Source organism: Tupaia chinensis, unplaced genomic scaffold (genome assembly GCF_000334495.1).
Source record: "Tupaia chinensis unplaced genomic scaffold, TupChi_1.0 Scaffold143910_1, whole genome shotgun sequence".
NCBI classification, from domain to species: Eukaryota; Metazoa; Chordata; class Mammalia; order Scandentia; family Tupaiidae; genus Tupaia; species Tupaia belangeri.
Genome location: NW_006203761.1, coordinates 41,808 through 63,823, shown reverse-complemented (window position 1 = coordinate 63,823; position 22,016 = coordinate 41,808). Strand labels below are relative to the sequence as shown.

The following is a 22,016-nucleotide window of genomic DNA, read 5'->3' as shown; positions in this document are numbered from 1 at the left end:
TTTTTTTTTTTTTTTTTTAGGTTTTTGCCATAGGGTGTGCATGCTCACCAGAGAAAGACAGAGAGAGGAAAAGTGAGAACTAACCCTCTTAGAGAGGATGGCCTCACCACAATCCCTTTCCCTCATTCTCTCCTGGGATTTTGGGCATGCACGCACAGACTACTGGCATGAGTTTCAAGCCACTGGGTCCATGTGGGAGTTCAGCACCTTAACCACCATGCCACTGCTGGGCCCCCTGTATATGTTGATTTTTAAAAAAGAATTATTTTATTTAGCTTTACTTATTTATTTTAATTTGACCAGAGAGGGTGATTCCTCACTTTCTCTCTCACTGTCTCTATCTCTCTATCTCTCTCCAGCGAGCACACCTGCCATGTCCTCTAAAAAAATTGATATATACAGGGCCCAGCAGGTGACGTGCTGGTTAAGCGTGCTGGATTCCCACATGGTCCACCGAAGTTTGAGTCCTGGACCTGGTGGCTTAAACTCACGCCAGGCACGTGTGAGTGCATGCCCAAGATCCTGAGAGGAGAATGGAGGAGAAGGGATTGCAGCGTGGCCATCCCCCCTGGGAGGTGATTTCTCGCTTTCTGTCTCTCTGTCTCTGTCTTTCTGGCAAGCACATGTGCCCTATGGCAAAAATCTCTCAAAAGAAAAAAAAACTTTGGGGGCTGGCTAGTGGCATGGAAGTTGAGGTACTTGGAGCCTACGTGGCCACTTTGTGATTCAAGTCACAGAATTAGTGACTTGAAAAACATGCTGGATGCATGTGTATGCATGTCCAAAATCTCAAGAGGAGAAGGGATTATGGTGTGGCCATCTGCTTTGGGAGAGAGGAGGATGCTTTTTCACTTTCCTTCTCCCTCTCTCTCTGTCAAGTAACTTTGATTTGTGGTAAAAAAAAAAATTTTACAAATAAGGGGAGACTAGTAGAGTTGAGCTGTAGTTGAGATTTACAGTTCTTTTTTTTTTTTTTTTTATAAGTTTGTTAGAGGTGTGTGTGCTAGCCAGAGGGAGAGAGGGAGAGAGAGAGAGAGAGAGAGAGAGGTAGAGAGTGTAGGAAAGTGATAAAGCATCCCCCATGGGGGAGTAGTCACCTCACAATCCTTTCTCCTCTGCTCTGCTCTTGGGATAAGATTTTGGGGCATGCATACATATATGACCAGTGTGTTTCTCAAGCTGCCTGGTCCAGGTCTCAAACCTGCAGCCAGCCATATAGGATTCAGCCACCTTAACCTCCATGCCAACTACTGACCTGAAATTTGTAGTTCTTTGTCTTGGTATCAAAAGGGATTTACCTTCTTTCTCCTCGCACTTCCCTCAACTTTTCCAATCTTTCTAGTGCTTATCTCCCCCATCAACCAAATTAATCACTAATCATAACAGAATAAACAAGACTTGTCTTTATTAACATGAAGCTCATGTATTATAACAGAAAAAAGAAACGTTTTCAGCAACGTGACAAGGGAACAAGTGCAGTCCCTAGGCTCCCAAGTCTCTGCGTGACTTCTCCATTGTGCACTGGTCACGATGTTGTGCAGAGATCTGATACGCCAGGAGGCAACTTCATGTTCAGTGACCTTTGGACCTCCTTGAATAGCCCGCTTTTTCAACAGAGGGCTTTCTCCTTGGTAATAATCACTAACAATATAATAGGTCATAATTCATCGCTCATGCTATTGACCTACAGGTGGGCGTTACACGTTGAATTATACACCCCCCCCCATTCCCGTTGAAGCCTTAACCCACAATTCCTCAGAATGTGACCGTATTTGGAGGTGGCCTTATAAAAGTAAGGGTACTCCAGAAAAACAGAACTGTGAGAGGCAGGGTGAGAGGAAAATGTTCTTGGGAAATTAAGCGGGTTGATCCATGCAAGGTGCTCGGCACACTGTGAGAAATGTGAGCCTCCAGAACTCCCAAACCTTCTCCAAAACCCATGCCACTCACAGTCCTTGTTATCTTGCTTAATGGCAACTCTACACTTAAAGGCAAGCTCTTAGTTTTCTTTCATTTATCTCTTTCTCTAAACCTTCATAATTAGCCAACAAATTCTAGTCGTGTTTAAAGTATGTCTGATTATTTTAGTTCTCTGATCAAAATCCTCCATGGCTTTCTATCTTGATTCGAGTAAAAACCAAAGGCCTCATAAAGACCAAAAAGCATTACTTTTCCTGCTTCTTTCATCTCTTCTCACTTCACTGCAGTCCACTGGCCTCCTTGCACATCTCTCAAATACCAGATAGACCTATACTTGCTATCTCCGTGCCCAAACTATTACATTAGACACTGCTAGATTACTCAGGGGTGTCCAGAAAACAGAACCAATAAGATGATTAATTGGTAGATAGATATTTTAAGGAATTGTTTCATGCAGTTAAAGACACAGAGTCCCATAATTTGCCATCTGTAAGCTAGAGACTAAGAAAAGTCAGAAACGTAGTTCCAGTCGCAGTCCCAAGGTCCAAGAACCAGGAGCAATGATGGTGTAGGTCTTAGCCACTGCAGTCAGATGGGGAGAGGAATTCCCCCATCCCCTGCCTTTTTCTTCTATTTAGGCCTCAATGAATTGGATGATGCCCACCCTCATTGGAGACTGAAGTGTGTGCTTTGCTCATTCTCCTGATTCTAATGATAATAGCATTCAGAAATGTCCACAGACATAACCAGGAGTAATTGTTAGCCACTATCGGGGACCTTGTGATCCAGTCAGCTGTACATAAAAATTAAATCAATAAACCAGCCTGGTGGCATGGTCAGTGGCAAACTGAACTGGAAGTTGTGTGGCCAGTTGCAGGTTCGGTTCTCTGGGTTGGCCTGAAAGCACGCAGGCATGTGTACGAGTGCCCTGGAGGGCTGGGAGGTGGAGTAGGAGGATCACAGTGTGATGAGACCCTGTCAATGGTGTCTGTCTGTCTCCTTCTCATGCACAGCTCTCTACAGTGATTTTTTTGAGAGAGAGATTTTTGCTATAGGGTACATGTGCTCACCAGAGAGACAGAATGAGACAGAGAGACAGAAAGCAAGACATCACCCCCAGGCAGAGATGGCAATGCTACATCCCTTCTCTTCCATTCTCCTCTCAAGAATTTGGGCATGCATGCACACAGGCCCAGCATGAGTTTTAAGCCTCTGGATCTGGGACTCGAACGATGGTCAACTACATGGGAGTCCAGTGACATAACCTTTATGCCATCTTCTGGTCCCCTGATTTTTTAAAAAAGAGGTTTTTGCCTTAGGTAATGTGTGCTTGCCAGAGAGACAGAGACAGTGAGAGGGAAAGTAAGAAATCAACCCCTGGGAGAATCACCATGCCATAATCCCTTCTCTTCCATTCTCCTCCCAGAATCTTGGGCACACATGACATGCACCTGGCATGAGTTTCAAGCCACCGGGTCCAAGACTCCAACCACTGTTGGCCATGTAGAAGTCCAGTAAAGTAACCATTACACCATCTGCTGGCCCTCTATTGTAATTTTTAAAAAATACCTAAAGTAATTGGTAGAGATAATAAGATTATGAGTTAAGAGTCAAGGGAAATGAAATATATTTCTGTTCTGTCACTGTGTAGCTGTCACTGTGTCCTTGAACAACTCGTGTAACCACTCTTTTTAGTTTTTTTGCCATAGAGTGCATGTGCTCACTGAAGAGAGTCAGAGAGAGAGACAGCGAAAATGAGAAATCACCCCCCAGAGAGGATGGCCATGCTGCAATTCCTTCTCTTCCAATCTCCTCTAGAGATTTTGGGCACACATGCACACACACCTGGGATGATTTTCAAGCTGCTCGGTCCAGGACTTCAACCACAGTCAGACAGGGAACCCAGTGCCTTAAACGCCATGCCATCTATAGGCCCCTCATGTAACCACTCTTGAAGAGCAATTTGCTTAGTTTACTTTTTGTAAAAATGGGTAACATCTACTTTCTAGAGTCCCTGTGAGGGTTAAATATTTGAATAAGAATGCCTGGTTAAGAGTATGACACTTGGTAGGCATTTATTAAATATTAGGTGCTACGTGGGGGTAACGGAGAAGTACCCTCCCCTAAAAATTAACTTGGCCTCATGAGAGGCCAATCAGAACAAAGATATAAAACAGTTATATTAAAAGAACAAAGTACAATGGTTTCTAAGCTGACTTGAGGATAGATATTAAAATATGAAAAGAATATGTTAACTAAAGTGAGATGGTTGATCATCATCATGGGTTGAATAGTGTCACCCTCCCCAAAATTCATTTGTTGAATTTCTATAACCTCCTCCTTAGAATTTGACTGTATTTGGAAATAGGGTCTTTAAAGAGGTGATTAATTTAAAATGAGGTCATTAGAGTGGGCCCAAATCCAGTATAACTGCTGTCCTCAAATGAAGAAAACATACACAGTGGGTGAGACCACGTGAAGGTCAAGAGAAAAGATGTTCATCTATGAGCAAGGAGAGACTACAGAAGAAATCAGCCCTACTGCCATCTGGACTTCAGACCTCCTGCCTACAGAATTGGGAGAAAGTACATTTTTGTTGTTCAGACCACCTAGTTAATGGTACTTTGCTATCGCAGCCATAGAAAACTCATATAGTTATTAATGGAAACTTGGGAAATATAAGTCAGAAACCGAGAGACAGTCACATGAACTCTTCAAAGAAAGGAAGTCACCAACTTGCCACTTTCCTGTCACTGAGCCATACAGAGCTGCAAGAATACCTCCAGCTATCATTGTCAGAATTCATTACACTTTTTTTTTTTTTTGCTATAGGGCGCGTGTGCTCGCCAGACAGAGAGACAGAGAGATAGAAAGTGAGAAATCACCCCCCAGAGGGGATGGCCACACCGCAATCCCTTCTCCTCCATTCTCCTCTTGGGATCTTGGGCACACACGCACATGCGCCCGGCGTGAGTTTAAGCCACTGGGTCCGGAACTCAAACCATGGTTGACTACGTGGGAGTCCAGCGACATAGCCATTACACTAACTGCTGGTCCCTCATTACACTCTTAAATCATCCAACGAAATCTTTTTGGTTCAACTGAATTCCCCACAAGCAGCATTCTGACTACAATTTTATTTTTCATCAGAGAGTTGATAAGAGTTACTTTTCATCTGTCCAACACATTTGCCAATTGAAGAGATCCTTTCCCTTTTTCAGAGTAAAGCTTCTATCCCTGTCAGTCACCTGCCCTGACTCCCTCACTGAACCAAAGCCAGCCAACCAAAGTTTCCCAATCCTCTAGATACAGCGATTGGGCCAGAGTTAGTCACATGACCTCATCAGGCAGAATACTGCTGGGAAATTGATATGAACAATAGAGAGAAAGGGACCCTCCTCCCTCTCCAGGGTTGTGCTTTCAAAGGATCTCATAACCCTGAAGCTGCCAAAGGCCATTATGCTACCTTTTACAAAAACCTGTATGAGAATGAAGTTCAACTAGATGACGGAAATAAAGGAGCAATGGGGACAAATTGGTATCCTTTGAGCTCTTAGATGAACTATGACTGAAATCAACTCTAACTTCATGGACTACTCAGTTATAAATGCCAAGAAATTCCATTTTCTGCTTAAGCTAGGTTGAATGTGGGTTTCTATTCCTCAAAATCATAAGCCCTGACTAACACAGGCAAAGGTCTTTTTTTCTGCCATTGTGACTATTTCTTAGAAACCGTGGTTCCTGGAAAATGTGGGTAACTTCATAAGGAAGAGTGTAGTTCAAACTATGATAAGTTTGGAACTTTAAATGTTCTAAATAAGTTCCTTTTGTTTTCCTTTTTTGTTTCCATTTAAGATAGGTCATATTTAGGCTCCTGATTAAAGCACATATCTGGCTGTCATTTGATCAGGTATACAAGCACTCCTAGAAGGCCAGAAAAAAATTTAAGTCTATACTGTTTAGCACTTTTTTTCATAAACAGCTGAAAATAATCTAAGTGTCTATTAACAGTAGGTCCAAGGCTGGAAAAATTACAAAGTCGTCCAACATCTATGGACAGCACTTGATCAATAATCATCAATTACTCACACACTATGTCAAATTCTGGGGCTGCCGTAACAGACTACCACAGACAGGGGGCTTAAGTAGCAGAAATGGACTGTCTCTCAGTTCCAGAGGCTGGAGTGAAGTTGCAGCAGGACTGGGTCTGATGAGGCCTCTCTCTGCGACTTACAGATGGCCAGCTTCTTGTGTCCTCACAGTCTTTTCTCTATGCCTTCCTAGTGTCTCTTCCTCTTCTCTCAAGCAAAGGATAAGGGCCTACCCATAAAGATCTCATCGAACCTTACTTAAATCTTTAAAGATGCTATCTCTGGGGCCCAGCAGGCGGGGTAGTGGTTAAGGTGCTAACCATAGTTTGAGCCCCAGGCCCAGTGGCTTAAAACTCATGTCAGGCACATTTGCATGCGTGCCCAAAATCCCCGGAGGAGAATGGCAGAGAAATGATTGTGGCATGGCCATCCCACTTTGAAGGTGATTTCTCATTTTCTGTTTCACTGTCTTTCTCTGCCTCTCTGGTGAACGTATGTACCCTATAGCAAAAATCTCTCAAAGAAAGAAAGAAGACAAGAAAGGAAGAAAGAAAGAGAAAGATGCCATCTCCAGATGGGCACAGTCACATGGGAGGTTAAGGCTTCAACATATCAACTTTGAAAAGACATAATTCAGCGTATATGTGCTCACCATTTGGCCTAGAGAATCCATATTTACTAATTTATCCCAAGAATATTCAGATATACTTTAAAGCAAACAAAATGCTACGTGAACAAAACTATTCTTTGAAGCCCTGTTTTCGACAGCAATTTTTTTTTCTTTTTTTGAGAGATTTTCACTATAGGGCATGTGTGCTCACCAGACAGACAAGAGAGAGACATAGAGACAGAAAGTGAGAAATAATCCCCCTGGGGAGATAGCCACGCCACAATCCCTTCTCCTCCATTCTCCTCTCGGGCTCTTGGGCATGCATGCACACGTGCCTGGCGTGAGTTTTAAGTCACCGGGTCCGGGACGCAAACCGCGGTCGACTACGTGGGAGTCCAGCGACATAGCCATTACGCTAACTGCTGGTTCCTTCAACAGCAAAATATTGAGACGAATTATGGTTGTCACTGGATACATTCTATTCCTCTTTTTCAATGGAATATAGTGCAACCATTTTTAGAAAACAATTTATGGAACAACATTCTAGAGTTACTGTTGGGACCAGATGGTGGCACAGTAGTAAAATGTGACACTCTGCAAGGCAGTTCCACACAGGGAAGCTCCTACTTCTAGTTCAGAGACCCCTGAGTCTGTTGGGCACAAAGCATGGGCAGCTGCCCATGATCCAGGGCTGGGAGTGAATCGCTCAAAGCCTGTTGGGGGTACTCATTCTCTCTCATGAAAGAAAGGAAGAAAGCAAAGGACTTTCCCCCCGAAGTTATTGTTGGGGGAAAAACAGGTTACGGAATAATGTATATAATATCACTTACAGAAAAAGAGAGAAAAACTGTCTAGACAAATACATGGATTTTGCTTTATGTGTACCAAACATCTCCGAAAAGGGGAACTAAACTTGAGAGAAACTCTTAGATTCCTCTGGCACCTTTTGGATTTTGAAAGGTTCTTGGGTAGAATTAGTTCCTTATGTCCCCTGGCCTCTGAGCTGCACCCCTCTGTCCATCGTATGGCCCATCCGCCCACTCTGCATAGTGGCCACAGTGCTGTCTTCTCTCCTGTCTGCGACAATGATTCCACTTTCTCTCTCTTCTAAAGACACTCATGTCTGCTTCCATCTAGATGATCCAGGATAATTACCCATCACGGAATCCTTCACTCAATCACATCTGCAAAGTCTTTGCCATGTAAGTAACAGTTACAGGTTCTAAGGATTAGTACCTGATACCTCTGGGGTCTTCATTCATTCTGGCATGCCAGTCCTAAGAGAATGGCTGGAGGAAGTTCACTGGTTCATGGCAAATGTCCCATACCAATAGAAGATGTTAATAGAGGAAACGAGGTACAGGAGATATAAAGGGAGGAGTACGGTCTTCAAAAAGTTCATAGAAAATGCATTGATTTGGGCTCAGCAGGTGGCACGGTGGTTATGGGCACTGGACTCCCACATGGACTATTGCAGTTCTAGTCTCAGACTTGCTTTCTCTCTCTTTCTCTCTCTCATTCTGTCTCTCTCTGGTTAAATTAAAATACATGAATAAATAAATTAAATAAAAATAAATAAATAACTTTTTAAAAAAAAAAAAAAAGAAAATGCATTGATTTCACATTCTTTTTTTCACCCAACTAACCTGATACTTTCATTCTAACTTTCCATCAAGTGTTTGAAGCACCCACATATGAGAATTCTCTGTACTATCTTCTCAATTTCTCTGTAAATTTGAAAAAATAAAAAGTCTATTAATTTAGAAAACACTAAACACACAACTGTCATGTGACCCAGAGAAATGAAAACTAGGTTCACATAAAAACTTGTACGCACGTGTTGATAACAGCTTCTAATTAGTCTGTGAAACAAACTCATTAACCAGAAAATAAATTCAAAAGAAAACTTTTCGATTTGCCTTAGCCTGGGCTTTCTGAATTTAGTGTATCCCATAAGTAACAGATTTGGCTCAAGGATGAGGTCATCCTATTCCCAGATGTAATAAATATCCTTGTGGGTGGAGAACAAGGTTAAAATGAGAGATGGAGGCCCCCCTGGGGGGTGATTTCTCGTTTTCTGTCTCTATGTCTCTCTCTGTCTGTCTGGCGAGCGCACGCGCCCTACAGTGAAAATCTCTCCAAAAAAAAAAAGAGAGATGGAGGAAGGGAAAGGGGCCAAGCAAGACAGAGATGCTGCTGAGTATTCAGGAAGGGACCTTGCACCCCAGCCATACGATGGCCATGCTGGGCAGAAGACGTGGGGCGGTGCTAGGACACTGCTACATGGTTTGGGATCTGAGAGTAGAGGGGGTCTGAGTTTCCGGGCAGGGCCTGGAAACGTAGCGAAGCCCCTTGGATCTGCTCTAGCAAGCAAATCTGGCCCGGCGGTCGGTAATGCTGTGTGTGGTGCAGAGTATGAGCACACTGAGACAAGGCCACGGGGTTCTCTGCCGCTGGAGTGGTGAAGACACAGGGGTTTGACAAAGGACCTTGCCCTCACAAGGAGGAAGAGCCAGAGATGTAATCAGAGGACCAGTGATAGAAGAGGGGAATGCCTGCAGAGACAGGGGTGGGCAAGACTCGAGACCCTGAGAGGGTGTCTGCCAGGCCCACGTCGGCTTTCCCCACGACATAATGTCAGAAATGTAAGAGCCACCAAGGAAGTGGGAGTGCAGAGACCAGGGGGAAATCCGGGAGTGACTGGTGTAACCTGAAATGAGAGGAAACTGGCACTGATTAGATGAACTTCCCTGACTTTGAGTTGAATGGGGGTTCCTAACGGAAAGTCCACTGACTTATGAAAGCAAAGACATTTGTTCATTGACACAACTGAGACTTGTAACTGCCCCACACATGAAATGTATACACGGGCGTGGACTTTTTCCTATTTTTCCACACTGGAAGTACATAATGTGTGTTAACAATCATTATTTCATTGATAAAAAGAACAAATCCAAAATGTAGCTTAAGCCCCAGGTTCAGCCAGCATGGACACCGAACCACCGGTCCACATCCCTACCCCAGCCGTCTCAGCGCCTGCGCTCAGTGAGGCATCCCAGAAGGGGCCTCAGCTCCCTGGTGTGTGGAAGCAGTGGGGAGGGGATGAAGGCAGGAACTGAACGATGCTGGCATCTCCGTAATTCTACTTTCCCCTTACCCAAATACTACCTAGCATTATTTGCTTAGTTTATACTTAAAGGCACTCACCTTGGGTCAGCCCCGTAGTGCAGTGATTAAGTATAGTGCATGAGAGGCCGGGTCCCACATGCCAGACCACCATTTGGGTCTTAGCCCTAGTGGCTTGAAAAACACTCTGGGCACACGTGCATGCATGTCCCAATTTCTGATGGGATGGAGAAATGGAGGCGAAGGGATTATGGTTTGACCATGGCCCACTGGGGGGTCTTTCTCTCTCTCTCTCCTTCTCACACCATCTGACAGTAAATAAAAAGGGAGGTAGGGGAAACTCATCTTTTTTTTTTTTAATTTTTATTTTTGGAGAGGTTTTTGCTATAGAGCGCATGCATTCGCCAGACAGACAGAGAGAGACATAGAGACAGAAAGCGAGAAATCAACCCTCAGGGGGGATGGTCATGTCGCAATCCCTTCTCCTCCATTCTCCTCCCGGGATCTTGGGCACGCACGCACACGCACCGCGCGTGAGTTTTAAGCTACCGGGTCCAGGACTCGAACCACAGTCGACTATGTGGGAGTCCAGCGACATAGCCATTACGCCAACTGCTGGTCCCCTGGGGAAACTCATCTTATTTAGTTTATTTAAAGAAGGAATTTTAGGGACCAGCAGTTAGTGTAATACAATGTAGGAAGGAAAATGGTCTAAGAAAGGGCAGTAAGTAGCAACAGAAGTACCAAAAGGCCTGCCAGCACTGAACAGATGCTCCCTGCAGCACAAAATCGATTGGAAGGAATGTTGCAAATGCAGCTGCACGTTCACTGCTCAGCCTTAATGTGTGTCCACCTGAGACCATCCTGGTACCCTCTAAATAGCCTCCCTGCCACAGTAAGACTTGTGAGACGCCAGAGAACACCATGGCTGAGAATCCTAAGAATCCTCCTGACCATGGCAGCTTGTGGACTTCACCTTTATCACCCTACAGCTGACAATGGAGTCAATTCAGAAATACGCCCAGTGGGTGGCAGGGCTGAAACAAATGCTGCAGATGCAAGGCCTTTCTTAATATAGCTCCTTGTTGACAGCCCTGCAGCTGTTGTTTACAGCCCTGTGGCCACCCGCTGCTCTTCCCCTCACCTGCTGAGTGTCTACATCTGCCCCTGGGTCCCAGAGGAAAACAACAGGCCAGCTAGGCCCTGTGGGGAAGCCAAAGCTGCCACCTCCTAATTATTCACACTTGGGAAAAGGCCTCAGTCCCCTGTTCCTTCACTCCTTAGAGCACCTGAATTCACACCTAGAAATCTGAATTAACATCTGAACCTAGGAAACAGAAAGAAATGAGATCATTGTGCCTTTGAATCCAATCTGAGGACTTAAACCAATCAACAAACCCTCCAGCATTTTTAAGCACAGGCATTATGCTAGGCAGAGATTCCAGAACATAACCTGCTGCTTGTGAGCTTCAGGAGAACTGAGCAAATAACGCTGAAGCTGGTGCTATTAATGAATGGAGCGAGAACACAAACATTAACAGAAACTGTAAAAGCGTAATGTTTCAGGCCTAGCCAAGGTAATGCAGCAGTGGCATTGTGCTGCTCCTGTAATGCTTGAGTCATCTGAAAGAACAGGGTTCGATTCCTGGGTTGACTTGCACAGGATAGGCATACCCACATGTGTCCATGCAGCCTGGCTGAGAATACTGTGGGGGAGGATTGCAGAGTAAGACCCTATAAAGGGTGCTTACCTCTCTCTTTCTCTCTCTTAAAAAATAAATAAATTAAAAAAGAAAAAAAGAAATGTAAACTTTCCAAGGAGACTAATGAAAGGCCAAGCAGCCCCTTCTTTTCTAATGTTTCATTAAAATGTTCCTAAAAATATGCAAAGAGAGAAAATTTCAGTAGTACCAGACATTAGTAATCAAGGCTAGATATGTGCCAAGATGCCCAGAAGGAGTTGCTATAGATTAGCAGAAGGACGGTATGGTATGTATTAGTTAGCTAGGTTGCCATAACAAAAGACCACAGATTTGAGAGGCTTAACAATACATATTTATTTCTGACAGTTCTGGAGGCTAGAAGTCCAATATCAAGATGTGAGCAGGTTTGGTTTCTCCTGAGGCCTCACTCCTGGGCTCGCAGATAGCCACCTTCTCACTTTGCCCTCCCATGGTCCTGTCCCCTTGTAAAGATAACACTCATTTGGACTAGGGCATCACCTTTATGACCTCCTTTAACCTCAGTTACCTTCTAGAGGTCCTACTTCTAAATACACTAGGGATTAGAAATTCATCATACAAAATGTTTTTGGGGGGTTACACAATTTAGTCCACAGGAGGGTACCAACCTACTCTTTAAATTTAGAAGAAAAAAACAGCCAGGAAAGAAAAGGAATGACAACGAGGGAGAGGGAGAAGAGAGAAAGTGTACCGATGACTGAATGGAGGTGACTTTAAGAGCCACAATGTTGAACAGCTGCTCAAGGCGAAAAGGCTTTGGAGCAGGGAGCTGCACAGAAAATCTGCCTCGTGGGACCAGCAGACGGCATAGTGGTTAAGGTGCTGGGATCCCACAGGCTGACCGTGGTTCCAAACCCGGAGGCTTGAAACTCACGCTGGATGCATGTGTGCCCAAAACCCCAGAGGAGAATGGAGAAGGGATTGAGGGATGGCCTTTCCCCTGGGGAGTTCCTCACTTTCTCCCTCTCTCCCTGTCTGTGTTTCCAGCAAGCACACATACCCTACAGCAAAAATCTCTCTGGTAAAAAAAAAGAGAGAGAGAGAGAAAATCTGCCTCAGATAAGCAGGTGCACAGATATTAGAGCAGACTTCAAAGACGAGAATAAAAATCCATTTCAGTCATATAGTACTGCACAATCCAGGAAATCAGCCAAAAAAGGAAGGTTGAAGAGCCCCTCCAAAAGCCTGTCCCTGGTGCCAGCAGGTGGTCTGGTGGTTAAGGCACTGGATTCCCACATGACCAACAGTGGTTGGAGGCCCAGATCTGGTAGCTTAAAAATCATGCAGGGATGTCTCTGTTGGGGATGGCTGTGGCCCCGAGCCATTCTCAGGTTTTTTCTTTTATAGGGCAAAAGGGGTGAATACAGGGTGCAAAGCCAGATGCCTTGTTGCATGTAAGCAGTGCTGTAGATCATCCTGGGTCTTGTGGTTCTAGCCTCTTCTTGTCTCCCAGGCCCAGTGTAACTGATACCCAGCTTCTCTACCTCTGCTGGCCTTGCAGCATGGGCACAAGTCATGGGAAACTGAGCCTTTGCTCGTCTTTAAAGACTGGCATTGTTTTGCCCAGATCAAGCTCTCCCTACACATCTCTAGCACTTACTCATTGTACTGCTGGTCTCATTGGGTATGAGCGTTTTCTCTTTTTTTGGAGAGGTTTTTGCTACAGGGCACGTGTGCTTGCCAGAGAGACAGAGAGAGACATAAAGACAGAAAGTAAGAAATCATCCCCCCCCCAGGGGGGATGGCCACGCCGCAATCCCTTCTCCTCCATTCTCCTCTCGGGATCTTGGGCACGCACGCACACGCTCCCGGCCTGAGTTTAAGCCACCGGGTCCGGGACACGAACTGTGGTCCACTACATAATAGCCATTATGCTGCTGGTCCCAAGGGTAAGAACTTTTTCTTCCATGTCTAGTTAGCACAACTATTGCTATTCTTACATAATTTGGGCTTTTGATTTATTTGTTTTGAATTTTGTATAAAATAAATATATTTACTTTCTACATATGACATAAATAAAATTTGAACTATGTATATATGTACCCTCTTAACTTTCTACGCTATTTCTCCTTGTAAGTTCTTTTTTTCTTTTTTTAACTTTGAAATACTTTGCTCATGCAGATGAGTGCATGAAAACCTTTATAAACAGTATGACGAAGGTCTACATGGCCAGCACTCACAGAACTGCTACTTGAGCCGAGGGTAGTTCCTTGTCAGTACTTTAGGTCCTCTGTCCCTTTATACTTGCACCCTAGAGTGAACAGCGACTGGTTTTATTTTACTCTTTTTAATATCTAAGCATACATCCCTCAGTGCAATTTTTTGATGTTTGTGTAAATAGAATAATAGTAAATGCATGTTGTTCTGCCTGACTTTTCTCATTCAACGTTATGTTTGAAATTCAGCCCATTTGTTGTGTCCGGATCTATTTCAGTCTAGTTTCATGCTATATTCTTTTGTATAGTTTATCAAAATTTACTTACGCATTCTACAATTGAGGGTTATCTGAGTTGTTTTCAGATTTAACTAATAATACTTTATTTTTACTTTTTTTAAAAAAAGGCTTTTGTCTTAGGGTGCATTTGCTCCTAAGAAAGACAGAGACAGAGTGAAAGTGAGAAATCACCTCCGCAGGGGATAACCATCCCTTTTCTTCCATTATTCTCCTGGGATCTTGGGCATACATACATATGTATCCAGCATGATTTTCAAGTCACTGGGTCTGGGACTCACACTGTGGGTGGCCATGTGGGAGTCCAGTGACATAATCACTATACCATATATTATATTTATATTTAGTGATTTTTTAATCCACTCTCTTATAAATAGTATAATTTATTATAACAAATTATACACTTGTTTCTACTTTTTGTTATCTTAGTTTCCTTAAGAAGTGAAACTCTATTTATTGATTGCTAATTACGATTCACTGAATTACTTATTATTTTTTTTAAAAATGTATTTATTTCTTGAGAGAGAGAGAGGGAGATAAATAACATCACCAAAAGAGTCCCAACACTGTGATCCATCCTGGTCCCAGCTGGCGTAATGCTGATTACATCACTGGACTCCCACAGAGTCAACTGGTTTGAGCCCCGGACCCGGTGACTTAAAACTCATGCCAGGCACGTATGTGTGCATGCCCAAGATCTCAAGAGGAAAAAGGAGATAAAGGGATTGTGGTGTGGCCATCCCCCAAAGAAGCAATTTCTCTCTTTCTGTCTCTGGCAAGCCCATGTGCCCTATAGCAAAAATCTCTCTCAAAAGAAAAAAAAAATAGATAAATGACTAGAAGCTCAATTGTAATAAGAGAATAGGCTTCTCTCTGTCTTTAATAAATTATGTGTACATGCACTTAAAGAATACATATATTATAATCAATATATTTGAATCTCTACATAGGTATGTTTCAAACTTTACATGTTGTAAAAAATGTACACAACTTTTTCTAAGCACATTGGAATATTTACAAAAATCAATCATATGTTAGACATTGATTAATTCCCAAACAACATAATTTTGCAGAACGTATCCTCAAATCAGTATGTAATAAAATACAGTCATTAATAAGAAAGATAAAGAGAAAATTCCTGATCGATTGAACATTTTAGGATATAACCCTAAATGGCTATTAGATTTTTAAGTAAAACAACAATTTAAATTTATTTACAGGACAGTTAAAAAAAAAAAATATATATATATATAAACTGCTAGGGGATGAGCAATTGGTGTGGAGGTTAAGGCAGCTGGATTCCCATATGGCTGATTACATGGGTCAAATTCTGTGAGGTGACTTGAAAAACATACCAGGTGTGTGTGCATGTGTGCCCAAATTCCTGAGAGGGAGATGGAAGAGAAGGAATTGTGGCATGACCATCCCTACTGAGAGATGACTTCTCACTTTCCTCTCTCTCTCTGGTGAGTACCAGACAAAAATCAAAAAAAAAAAAAAAAAAAAAAAGAGTCCAGCAATGTACCAGGGTATAAAATAACCACTAAAAATATCCATTGTACAGGCGAGATAATGGTGCACAGGAAAAATGTGATGCTCTGCAAGATTGACACTCATAGGAAGGCTCCACGTCCATGTCCGAAGACTTCCCTGAGTACATTGGGCACGTGCATGCCCATGATACAGGGCTGGTAGAGGCTAGGACCCTGTTGGGCATATGCCCCCACCTCACTTTTTCACATAAAATAAATCAAGAAATAAACTTTAAAATAAATCAATTGTATTTAAACTTCTTAATAATGAACATGTGGGGGCCAGCAAGTGGCATGATGGCTGACCACGGTTCAAGTCTCAGACCTGGTGGCTTACTTTCTCACTTCCTCTCTCTCTCTCTCTGTCTCTCTCTGATCAAACTGGAAAATAATAATGATGATAATAATAAATAAAAGTCAAATAAAATAATTCTTTAAAAAAATAATGAATGGGACCAGCTGGTGGCGTGGTGGTTAAGGCACTGGACACTCCCACATGGCCAACCATGGTTTAAGTCCTGGACCTGGTGGCTTGCTTTCTCTCGTTCCCCCTCTCTCTCCATGTCTCTCTCTGATCAAATTAAATTAAAAGATGAATGAATAAATAAAATAAAATTAAAAATTCTAAAAAAATAATAAACATGTGCACACTGGAATTAAACATTTATTTTTATAACACCATTTTAAACAATGAAATACGTAGGTGTAAATCTAAGACAATGTATAAAACATGCACAGGACTTGTATGCTGAAACCTACAAAATACTGATGAAAAAGGTCATAGACTATCTAAATAAACTGAGACACACCATGTTTATTGATTAAAAGTTTTAACATACTAAAGGTACCAGTTCTTCCCCAGATTACTATGTAAGTCCAATACAATTTCCATAAAAAACCTAGCAAGATTTTTTTTTTGTAGATTGACAACAATATTCTAAAATGTACATGGCAAGTCAAACCAACTAGTATGACTTATGCAATTACAAAAATTTAATACAGAGGCCAATGGGTGGCATGCTAGTTAAGGCACTGAACTCCCACATGGTCCACTGTAGTTTGAGCCCTGGACCCAGCAACTTGATGATTACGCCAGACATATGTGCATGCATACCCCAAATCCCAAGGAGAATGGAGGAAAGGGGTTGCAACACAGCCATCTCCTCTGGAAGGTGGTTTCTTACTGTTTCTCTCCAATGAGTATACATGCCCTATGACAAAAACCAAAACACAAAGGCAAACCTAATGTAGGAGAAATGAATCTACTTTGTTTTCAAATTTATGAAACAGCTACAGTTGTCAAGACTTTGTGGTATTGGTGGAGGGATAGACATAAATCAATGGAAGAGAAAAGATCCATACAAATGTACTCAACTGATTTTTGACAAATGAGCAAAAACAATTCAATGAAGAAAAATAGCCTATTAAAGAAACGTGCTGGAGAAATTGGACATCAGAGAGAAAGGAAGGAAGGAAGGAAGGGAGGGAGAAAGGGAGGGAGGGAGGAAACTTGACCTTAAAATATCACACCTTGTAAATACAAAAATTCAAAATGGGTCATAGTAAAAAGACTAACAATCCAATTAGAAAATGAGTGAAAGACATATTTTACCAAAGTACGTACATATATAATGGCAAATAAGAACCTGAAAAGAGATGTTGTGTGTCATTGGTCATCAGGGAAGTGTACCTTAGCATTACAGTGAATGAGAGAAGCACACGGAGGCTGAACACATGGGAATGTTTAGGGCTCACATCCAGAGCCCTCTCTGGGTTTGTCCAACACACACTTACCCGTGTTCTAGGGCTGGCTGAAGCAAGGGTTGGGTGATGGCATCAAGAAAGTGCTGTCTCTCTGTCTCACTTGCTCATGGAGGAAATAAATTAACAAACATGATACATTCACATCAATAGAACCAAAGATAGACATTTAAAAATTATGGTAAAATTCACATCCCCTCATGTTGAAGTGGTCAATAAATTAGGTATAGAAAGAAATATTTCAGCACAATAAAGGCCTTATATGACAAACCCACAATCAATATCATACCAAACAAGGAAACGAAAGCTTTTCCACTAAGATTTGGAACAAAACAAGAATGCCTTGCTTTGTTTAACTACTTTTATTTAACATAGTATTGTAAGTCCTGGGAAGAGCAATTAGGCAAGAGAAAGAAATACAGGGCATCCATATTGGAAAGGAGGAAGTTGAATTGTCCCTGTTTACAAAGACTATGGCCCAATATACAGAAAACCCTAAAGACTTTATAAAAAAATCTGCTAGAATTAATCAACAAATTCAATAAAGTTGCAGGCTACAAAACCAATATACAAAACTATAGTAGTTTTTGTATACTCCAATAACAAACTATCTGAAAAAGAAAGCAAGAAACCAATCTCATTTACAATAGCTACAATAAAAAATAGTAATAGTAATAATAATATGATATCTAGGAATAAATTTAATCGTAGAGTTTTAAGTTGCTAGAAGGAAAACTGTAAAACATTGGTTGAACAAATTGAAGAGGATACAAATAAATCTCATGTTCATTTATTGAAAAAAATTAATATTGTTAAAATGTCCAAAGTACCTAAAAAGATCTACAGATTCAATGCAAATCTATCAAAATACCAAAGACATTCTTCACAGAAATAGGAAGAAACAACCCTAAAGTTAATATAGAACTATAAAAGACCCTGGATATTCAAAGCAATCTTGAGCAACAAGAATAAAACTAGAGGTATCATACTACTGGGTCCTCAGAAAAGTCATGACATTTCTTTTATGCAAAAATGTGTCATGACTTTTCCAATGATCCAATATTTGACTTTAAAATATTCTACAAGGCAATAGTAATCAAAACATCATAATACTGCCTTAAAAACGGACACATAGACCAATGGAACAGAATAGAGAAAGCAGAAATAAATCCACAATAGATTTTTTTAAAGAATTATTTGTTTAATTTTATTTATTATTATTTTTAAAATTTGACCAGAGATAGAGAGATGGACATGAAAAGTGAGAAAGCAAGCTACCATGTCTGGGACTTGAACCACTGTTAGCCATGTTGGAGTCTAGTACCTTAACCACCATGCCACCTGCTGACCTCCACAATAGATTTTTTAAGTTTCTTTCTTTCTTTCTTCCATGAGTAAGAAAGACAGAAACAGCGCCCCCAGGGTCCTGATACTGCAATCTATCTCTAGCCTTCAGGCATCCCAGATCATTGGGCACACATGTGCCCTACATACTCAAAGAGCTCTCCAGACTTGAATAAGGAACCTTCTTATTTGGGCTCCTATGTACCTTGAAGAGCATCATGTTTTACCATTCAGCACCATCTAGCCTCCAAAACCGAATTTTGATAAAAGTGAATTTTGACACTGTAAAAGCACAATCTCTTCAAAAAATGGTGCTGGGAAAACTAGATATTCACATACTGAAGAATGAAAGTAGATCTCTACCTCTCACACACACACAAAATAATCTTTTTTTTTTTTTTTGGAGAGATTTTCGCTATAGGGCGCGTGCGCTCGCCAGACAGACAGAGAGAGACATAGAGACAGAAAGCAAGAAATCACCCCCCGGGGGGATGGTCACACCACAATCCCTTCTCCTCCATTCTCCTCTTGGGATCTTGGGCATGCACGCACATGCGCCCGGCGTGAGTTTTAAGCCACTGGGTCCGGGACGTGAACCGCGGTCGATCCAGCGACATAGCCATTACACTAACTGCTGGTTCCCACACAAAATAATCTTGAAAATGGATTGAAAAATCTAAACTAAACATAAAACTACTAGAAGAAAACATAGAGAAAAGACTAGAAATCTGATCTGAGCAAGGATTTTTTTTTAAAAAATAAGATCTCAAAAGCACAAGTAACAAAAGTTAAAATGAGTTTTCCTCAAACTAAAATCTGTATGATCAACAGATTGAAGAGATGACCCATAGAATGGGACAAAACATTTGCCACTTACACATCTGGCAAGGATTCAGAATATATAAGGAACTCAAAACAACTGAAGAGCAAAAAACCAAACAGACAAAAACAAATAATCTAGTATAAAAATGGTAAAAAGACCCAAGTAGGCATTTCTCAGAAGTCTTACATTGGCCAACAGATAAATGAAATAGTGCTCAATATCATTAATCAGAGAGGACAAATCAAAACAGCAATGAGATATGAACTTGCCCCATCAGAATGGCTACTACAATAAATAAATAAATAAATAAATAAATAAATAAATAAATAACAAGTGTTGGTATGAATGTAGAGAAAGGGAAACTCTTATACCTTGTTGGTAGGAATGTAAGTTAGTATAGCCATTATACTAACTTTCAGTATGGAAATTTCTCAATTATTCAATTGCCTTTTGGTGAAATTATATTATAGATTCTAATTAGGAACAGTGGAAACACATGTTTTTCCCACTAATCTCAAACCATGGTTCAGGACACTTTCTCTTGTCCTGCCTCAGAACTTCCAGCTTTGGGCTCTCATCTGGAGGCAACAGCATGGCGGCGAGGGTGGCCGGTGTGGTGGGGACCACAACAGCGCAGTGGTGGAGGTCGGCCCAGCTGGGAAGTTTAAGGAGCTGCTGAGTATCAAAACCAAGTCCCTCCTTGTGGTCCATTTCTGGGCAGCACGGGCTCCACAGTGTGCACAGATGAACGATGTAATGGCAAAATTAGCTAAAGAACACCTCAAGTTTCATTTGTGAAGTTGGAAGCTGAAGCTGTTCCTGAAGTATCTGAAAAATATAAAATTAGTTCTCTTCCCACCTTTCTGTTTTTCAAGAATTCTCAGAAAATTGACTGATTAGATGGTGCACATGCCCCAGAGTTGACCGAAAAAGTTCAGTGACATGCATCTAGTGGTTCCATCCCACCCAACACTAATGAGCACCCTAAAGAAGATCTCAACCTTCTCCTCAAGAAATTAACTCATGCTTCTGCCTGTATGTTGTTTATGAAGGGAACTCCTCAAGAGCCACGGTGTGGTTTCAGCAAGCGGATGGTGGAAATTCCTTTTTTTTTGGAGAGGTTTTCGCTATAGGGCGCATGCACTCACCAGAAAGACCGAGAGAGACAGAGAGACAGAAAGTGAGAAGTCACCCCCCAGGGGGAATGGCCACGCTGCAATCTCTTCTCCTCCATTCCCCTCTTGGGATCTTGGACACGCACGCACATGCGCCCTGCATGAGTTTAAGCTGCCAGGTCCAGGACTTGAACCGTGGTTGACTACGTGGGAGTCCAGCGACATAGCCATTACGCTGACTGCTGGTCCCCAGATGGTGGAAATTTTTCACAAACATAATATTCAGTTTAGCAGTTTTGATATCTTCTCAGATGAAGAAGTTCAGCAAGGGCTTAAAACCTAATCCAATTGGCCTACCTATCCTCAGCTCTGTTTCTGGAGAGCTCAGAGGAGGACTCGATATTATTAAGGAGTTAGAAGCATCTGAAGAACAATTTGTCCCAAAGCTCCCAAATTAGAAGAAAGGCTCAAAGTTCTGACAAATAAAGTTTCGGTGATGCTCTTTATGAAAGGAAACAAACAGGAAGCAAAATGTGGATTCAGCAAACAAATTCTGGAAATACTGAGTAGTACTGGTGTTGAATATGAAACATTTGATATATTGGAGGATGTAGAAATTTGACAAAGATTGAAAGCTTGCTCAAATAGGCCAACATACCCTTGGTTCTATGTGAAAGGGGAGCTTGTTGGAGGATTGGATATTGTTAAGGAACTGAAAAAAATGGTGAATTGCTGCCTATACTAAGAAGAGAAAATTAATGAATACAAAACTTGGTGTCCAACTATTACAGAAATTTATTACAGTGGAGCAGTTTATGATCTAGTCCTCAGAAATGGACTGGGGGACCAGCAGTTAGCATAATGGCTATGTCACTGAACTCCCATGTAGCCGACCGCAGTTCGAGTCCCGGACCTGGTGGCTTAAACTCACACCAGGCACATGTGTGTGCATGCCCAAGATCCTGAGAGGAGAATGGAGGAGAAGGGATTGCGGCGTGGCCATCCCTCCTGGGGAGTGATTTCTTGCTTTCTATCTCTCTTTCTCTGTCTTTCTGGCGAGCACATGCACCCTATAGCAAAAACCTCTAAAAAACAAACAAACAAATAAACAAAGAAATGTACTGGGAATAGGAAAATGCTCCTGATCCAGTTTAGCTTTGTGTATTTCACAAATAAATGTATGTTACATTTCTTTCCACTAAAAATAGAATGCAATAAATATTTTCAATTAAAAAACAAAACAAACTTCCTGGTTTCAGGCCATCAGAAACACACAAATCAGGATTTTTAAACTCAGACATTTCTAATTGTTTTAAAGTATGGATAAAGCAAATGCTTAAATATACGTTTTTTAGCTTTGTGTTACAATGCATAATTCAGCTTTATTATAAGGATCTTGATGTCTTCAAAGATTTAATGGGTCAAAATCAAACATGCAACAATCTGACAAAGCATGGTTTATTCAATATGCAAACACTGGAAAGAAGCATAGGTAAGCAG

General features: G+C 41.7%; 1 pseudogene; it reads left to right on the top strand.

Annotated features, from left to right (window-relative positions):
• Nucleotides 1-21,275, top strand: part of LOC102485154 (glutaredoxin-3 pseudogene) — a 27,177-nt pseudogene extending 5,902 nt beyond the window's left edge.
• The last annotated feature ends 741 nt before the right edge of the window (nucleotides 21,276-22,016 follow it).